The following is an 8,011-nucleotide window of genomic DNA, read 5'->3' on the forward strand; positions in this document are numbered from 1 at the left end:
AGACATTCTAATGAAATTGGATCTCAAAAGTGGTGTGATAGGAGTCTTAAAACTTTTCCTTCCAGGGGATTTGTTGAACCTCTGCACAATGGGCCACCTCATCTCAGTAATATTAAAGTCCTCTAACAATGAGGGGAAAAAAAGGGCAGGTTATACCATGCCAAAAACATCCTCAAGACATCCTGCCTCCAGAATAATGGAGACTCTCCTGTTATGGTGAGATCAAAATTTGTGACTACTCTTGTGGTACAGGCACTGATTTAGAATCTGATGCAAAATTTCTGACTTGATGGCTTATCAGTCTAGTCTGCATTTCTCACACATGCAATACTTTCCAGGATGGCTATGCTACTAGAAATAATAATACCCTTGAAATGTTTGAATGTTAATTTCTCTTGCTAAAAATAATAAAAATTGTAAAATGGCTATTTTATGAATTCTCCCCTCAGCACAAGTAGGGTAAGTGCATATGGGTAGTAGAAAATGTTTTAAGTCCAAATAAAAAAAAATAAATAAAACAAATACTCTGGATATATAATTTCAGGGAAAGATTTGTGAAGGCACTCATGTCATAGAGTTAGGGAAAATGAATAGGGTATAACCATGAAGAGCAAGGAATGAGAAACTGTTCCAAATACCGTACACAAATACCCCAAGGTGAGAGGCCATGAGGTGTCAGACAGCTAACAGTCATTGAATCTGGCAGAGGTGCAGAGTTCAGGGAGTACAATTATTAAAAAAATAATTCTATAATTATTAATAGGGATCATACCACGAAATCCCTTGAATTTAATGATTTACAGTTTGAGCTTTACTCTGAAATCAATAAAACAGGTGAATATCTTAAAGACAAAAGAAGACAAAATTAAATTTTAGAAACTTAACTTTATAAGAGTGAATAAATGTCATACAAGAATGGAGGAATAATGAGATCAATTTTATTTATAGAAGCTGTTTTATATTTATGGCATGTCTTTGGGCAGAAGGTCCTTCTGAGGCTTACGTACAGTGAATGCCTCAGGAGTTAGGACTGTTGGAAAATGTCTGATTTCCTAAATTAATATGGTAATATGTGCAAGTAATTCTGTTAAAGCAGAGAAATGGAAAAGACTCTTTCCTTCCTTGACTATTTTGATACTATTTGTGTCAAGCTCATTGGCTATGTTTTGTATATGATATAAGCACACTTTGTAAAGGAAAAATATTATTCCTGTTAAAAGAAACCTAACATTCTTTGCATGTGAAGCAAATATATGAGTACAGGCTGGGAATGATTAAGGGATTGGAGAAGATAAATCAAAACCTATAAAATGGAACAAATAATTCAGCTCTTAAATAGAGGTGAGTTAAACTTATCAGTAGAAAGAAGTGTATCATTGCCATCTGTAATACAAAGTTTTCTTAAGTCAGTAGCCCACCTCTTTGGAGAGTCAAAAGTTATTTCATTTTAGTTTCATTACTTATTAATTAAAATCACAGGTAGATTTCAGGTCACCTGGATGGCTCAGTAGGTTAAACTTCTATGACCTGATTTCGGCTTAGGTCATGATCTCATGACCCATGAGTTTGAGCCCCGTGTCAGGGTCCATGCTGGCAGTGCAGAGTCATCTTGGGATGCTCTCTCTACCTCTCCCTCTGCCCCTACCCCACTCTTGCACGTTCTCGCTCTCTCTCTCAAAATAAATAAATAAACTTAAAAAATAAAAATCACATCCATTTGTATCCATCCTTATTAACCTATCTCTGCCTACCTTCCCCCCAAAATCTTCCTATCTTCTAATTCCTAGCTCAGAACTATGCTAATAAATAAAGACATCAGGAGGTCTGCCTATGTGGGAAGATAGGGGAGTCCAGGTCAAGAACTATTGTGGAGATAATCTATGTGAGGCAGATAGACTGCTGATTATGTATGTATGGGTTGCAAAGAAGCTTGATCAGGTAGACTTGAGGCAATTTGTTCACATTTAGCTACAAAATCCAAACATTTGGGTGCATGATATTACAATCTGTGATAGTCTAGGAAATCTGAAACAGGAGGATATTCAAACTTAGGCCATTATTTTATGAGAAAATATTCAAGCTGGATATATCAAGAACTGTTTTCTTTTCCTGTTATTACTACTACCAGTTCTATAGTCTTCTCTGTAACAATTTACTCACTGTAAAATGAGAAATTTAGAATAAATATCACCTACAATCACCTTCAACCCTAGAATCATGTGATTCTGTATTGTAATTTAGGAAAAATGTATCTATTTTTAAGTTCATATATATGTTTTATTCATATAAATATGTAGGTAGAGCAAAAGCATTGATATAAGAAGAACATCTATATAAAGAAAAAAATGTTCCAAATGAATGACAATGAAATATAATAAAATTGTTATATATTTATAAATAAATATATATATAATTATAATTATCAGGTTCCTATTCTTTCAAAAAAGATGTTATTGTTTGCATATTCATAATTGATATTCTGATATTATGATTTCAAATAGACACATTTAAGCAGTTTGCTTTTAATATTTCATACTGTGCTATATAACTAATACATAATTTGGGAAAATATAAATTTTGATTCTAAATTTATTCTCAATTTGCAAGTCATGGGATATCCAGGAATAATTTTGCAGACAATTGTTTCCCAGCTTTTCTTTACTTGAAAAGTGGGCAGATTGAAAATAAGAACACTAATTTGTCAGTACACATTCAATTGAATCAATACACTAGCTATGAACTAATTCCATAGTACTGACATATTTTCTCAGATGACCTGTATGAAGATTTGTACATAGAAAAGTGGTATAAAAACCATGTCGCAAACAGATACACATAAATAATTAGCTAAGATCTCACCTGTAGAGAAAATTAAAGCTTTGGAAGCAGGAAACCTTACTTTTGGTATTATAGGTTCTGTATTTAAAAGAGTAAAATAAGTCATAATATGTTGTGTCTTTTCCCATGATATGGCTCTTGAAACCAAGGGAAATAGTATGACTCTTAAGAATAAGCAATTCAGCAAAATTTAGTTTTTGTTTGTGTTTCTTTTCTTTTCCATTTATAGAAAAAAAATGCAACAGAAGAAATAAATTTGACTATGAATGGTGGAAATATTATAAGTACATCAAATTCAGAAATCTTTCTGTCACTACATTAAAATGTACTGATTGAATGATTAGTACTTTGCAAAAAGGACATAATTAAATGTTCTGACAAAAATATTTCATATCAATAATTCAAATGCCTGTCTTAAAAGGTTTGTTTGTAGGGGAAAAAGTATTAATTTACAGCAAATAGATTCTCCATATTCTCTTGAAACTTTTTTTTTAACTAGTTGTCACAGCATAAATATACATACATTGCTTGAATGCACAGGTTGATAGGGTGAGAAATTCATGGTGAATTAATAGAGATACAAATATAATGAGTCTAATATAACCTATGTAGCTTTACCTGTTAGATATAATAAACATTTACTTGTATGCAGCTAATACTTAGCATAAAGATTAGAAAATATCTAAAATAAGTTGATAGCTGATATTTCAAACATGCTAAGAAATACTTGAGAGAAATGGTATGTTATGTCTTTAAATGCATTTTGGAGGTTAATGTTTATTTTCTAATGTCACACAAAACAAGGATCTATATTTTCCCGATGCTTAAGGCATTTAAATATCTTAATCTCACCCTGTTCATTATGCAGAAAATGAGCCATGTATAGATTTGTGCCTAATTGACCATGAACAAATTAAAGAAACTACTTCAGGCCCCTCAAAAGTGTTAGGGCTATTAAGTCTGAAATAGAATACAGAGAATAAATGATCCCCTACCAAAGTCATTTCAGGGCCTCTCAAGGAGTTTTGTATTAGGTTGGGCCCAGAAAGGTTAACCAAGAAACTACAATAAAGTGTAAGAAAAGTCAGTACTGGGTGCAAAAGTTGGACATTCTTTCCTCCACACTACGTTTGGAGAGGGAGTATGGAGAGTGAGTTTACAAAAGGAGTTCTTCATCATTCTTGACCACACTTGTTCAGTAGAAAGAGAAATTCAGGGGTTGACACTCATAGTTTTAAAATGTTTATTTATTTATTTTGAGAGAGACAGAGAGAGAGAGAGAGAGACAGAGAGAGAGAGAGAGAGAGAATGAGTAGAGGGACAGAGAGAGAGGAAGAGAGAAAATCCCAAGCAGGCTCTGTGTTGTCAGCTCAGAGCCAGATGCAGGGCTCGATCACAACCGTGAGAGTCTTATGCTTAACCAGCTGCCAACCAGGCGCCCCTATGTGCATATTTTTTAAAGTCTAGCAGAATATTCTATGATTATGAGAGACTTGAAGACAGCAATTTAGAGCCATGCACAATTTTCATTGACCAAAGAAAAATGTATGATGCTAATTAATTTTTCAATTTTGTTCTGACTACCCAGAGACTCTGAGATAAATGTTAGTTAACTGTCCTCTATTATGAACTCTTTTTTTTTAAACATTCTTTTCATCGGTTATACTCACGACAATTATCCCAAGTGTACACATTATATTTGCATATACTCAGCATATTATTCATTTGATGAAGTTTATTAACTATGAATAAATAGAGGTGTGATTTAGATCTAAACTGAGTAGATCTAGTTTATTTCTGGGATACTTATGTTGAATTGATATTATACTGTTCTACAATAAAAATAATTTAAAATCTGCTAATGAAGTCCTTAATCAAATGGCCTGCCTTTTTAAACCATTAGGGAAGAAGTTAACTAAGACCTACATGAGTATGAGAGATATTAGTTAACCCCAAATAAAAGAAAATTGGTTTATTTAGTGTTTGGCTTTCCTCATACCCAGTTTAATTATTTCAAGTTTTCAATACAATCTATTTGTTGTTTGTTTTCCTGTGACCATTAATTTTATAGTCAAGGCAAAGAATTTTAGATTTGTATAACATATTATTTTCATGTAATTTTCATACATTATTTTACATCCTCCCCACAACCCACACGCAGTACGGTAGAGTGGGGCATATTTTCTAATTTATTTACCAATAATTAAAATAGGAGTTAGTTGACTTGGTAAAAATACCATGGCTATCTAGTAGAACATTTGGGATCAACCATAGTCTTTTTAATTTCAAACCAGGGGCTTTTTTTCCCCACCTATTTTTATACAACATTTACATGCAATTTCTGCACAACTTCCAAAAGATGTGCAGACACTTTCTTTGTTTTGTTTTCACCCTTGTGAGATATTCATAATTCCCAGAATTGTACTAATGCAATCAGAGTGAAAAAGTAAAAGTCACAATTTTTTAAAAGTTTTGTTCTGAGCTATTGTTTTTTGTTTCACTCTTCAACTTTATTAGTCTCACCAACACAATAAAATCAAGACAGATATACAATATACAATATATATAATACCTAGTATTATAATGCATTATTAGCTATAACCTACTTGGTTACTAAATAGAGTATTTCCTCTTTCAGTCTAAAGTTTCTAAGTTTATGTACCAGATTTATACCATTTTTCTGCCCAGAAATATAATCCATACAATACATATTAGAAAAATTTAGAACTTTGAGCAAATCATACAGTATAAAATATTTGGAGATGTACCAAAAGCAGATTGAAAATAATAAAATATAATTTGTCTCCTTAGGAGAAGCAATGATTAATATTTTATGTCCTATTTTAATATTTAAAATTCATATCAAATATTTTATATTTAATATTTATATTTTATCATCTTAATTTTATGTTTTACTGCATTCATTTTTTAAGTTGTCCATGTTATTCATAAATATTTATAATACTTATATGTGTCTATAAACCTATGCTATTCATGTATGTATAAAGACGTTTACAAAATTAGAAACATTGTTTTAAATATTGTATCCTCCACATAACATGGTTTTGTGAAAATTTTTGTGTTATTCATTTTTAAAAGACTATTAAAATCATTTTTAGAATATACAAATATATTAAAATTTGATATGGCAAGATTGACGTAGTCATTCCGCAGTATCTGAACTTTAAATTGTTTCTTTCAGTATAGGAATACTTCATATCTTTCTCTGTGTATACCAAATTTCCATTATTCCTCTCACAAAATATCTACATGTTTCCTCCCAACCAGTGCATTCCCTAAATGGAATCAGAGTGTTCTCCAAATTCATTCTGATGAAGTTATTTCCCTAATTACTAACTATTTTGACCAAGATATAAATCCTTTAGGATCTTTTCAGGTCCTACCAGATGCTGCATGAACTGGCTGGCCCCTGATTGCCTTCCTGTTCTCATAACCAACCCCAACCAGTTCTCATTTTCCAGACACCTTGTCCAAACTCCTTCCCACGCCACAACTGACATTGTTCTGTCTCTAACATCTCCACTGGTGTTACCCTAACTAACCACAGTTAAAATACTGACACCAAACAGCTAAACTCTCAAAGATCTTGTACAATCTTGTTCAACTTATTGGTTGACAAAAAACTGATTCCTATGAACTGTATCATGTTGTTCCAAATACCTATGTTGGAGTCCTAACCATCCATGTGAGGTATTGGAGATAGGGCATTTAATGAGGTGTGATTAAGGTTAAATGACCCCATAAGGGTGGAGCCTTAATGTGCTGGGAATGCAGAAAGGAAGAGACACCAGAGCTTTCTGTCTGTCTCAGCCATGTCAGAACACAGTGAGAAGGAAGCCATCCAAAAGCCAAGGGACGACTTACCAGAAATTAACTTCAGCTGGAAACTCACCCTAAACCTGATAGTATATACAAAATATTACCCAAAATGCATCACAGATATACATATAAAATGTAAAACTATAAAAATTTTAGAAGATAGTCTTGATGACCAGAGGTTAAGCAATGACTTCTTAGACATAATATAAAAGCATGTTCTATATAGGGAGGGAAAAACGGATAAGGTGCACTTTATCAGACTTCTAAAATGTTTGCAATATATACATGTAAAAAATCGTAACGTTGTACCCCTAAATTTACCAATGTTGGGACACCTGGGTGGCTCAGTTAGTTAAGCGTCCAACTTATTTTAACGTAACAGAGAGGGTCAAACAACCAAAGTGTGTTTTTTTTGTACATGTAAACATATAAATCGTTAAATGACAGTTTTAAAAAAGCCTCAAAGGATAAAATGCGTACAAGCTAGAAAATATTTAAAAGACACATGGCAAGGTAACAGTGTGCTGGAGCTGGCTTGCATTGGCTTGCCATGTGTCAGTTTTGTTCCTCTTTTCCCAACTCTGCCTTCATAAGTGATAGGAGGTTGGAATGAGCCACAGTAGGTAATTGATTACACCACAGAAACTAACAAGCATTACAAATCAAGGCTCACCCTCCCAAGCCTGTTAAACATTTACCAGTATATGACTGCTTATATGACTGCAGAGCATGCGATAGAGGTAGACAGGGAAAAATAAAACAAAGAGAGAGAGAGAAAGAGAAAGCCTGAATCATTAAATATTAAAATACTTAATCGTGCCATATTGCCATTATTGCATAGTGGAATTTATTGTCTTTTTAAAATTATAGACGAAAGAAGAAGTAGCCTTTTTGTGTCTTCTAAACATATACGACTTGTGTCATAAAAGTAAAAAATAAAAATTGAGCTCACTTTAAAATGTGCATATTTGTTCTACCAGTTCTATTCCTAGACTTTTTCCTAAACGTTTTAGGAAAGTTTATTTAGCCATATTTATAACAATAAAGTATAATGCAATCTGAATGTAACACATTAGGGTATTTGCTGATATGGAAAAGCATGCATAGTCTATGATTAAGTGAAATTAAGTCCAATTAAATATTTTCATTTAAATGTATTTGATTGGTTATCTTCCCTCATTGTACTTCCTTCCCCAAAGTCCGCTGATGACCATAGAGACACTTTTTAAAAATTATTTTAAAATATGAATAGAGAAAATAGTGGAGATAAGAGGTTGGAAGACAAATCAACAATTGCCTACACAGCTGCCTATAAGATGCAGAAACATAAGCT

Source organism: Panthera leo, chromosome B4 (assembly GCF_018350215.1).
Source record: "Panthera leo isolate Ple1 chromosome B4, P.leo_Ple1_pat1.1, whole genome shotgun sequence".
NCBI lineage: Eukaryota > Metazoa > Chordata > Mammalia > Carnivora > Felidae > Panthera > Panthera leo.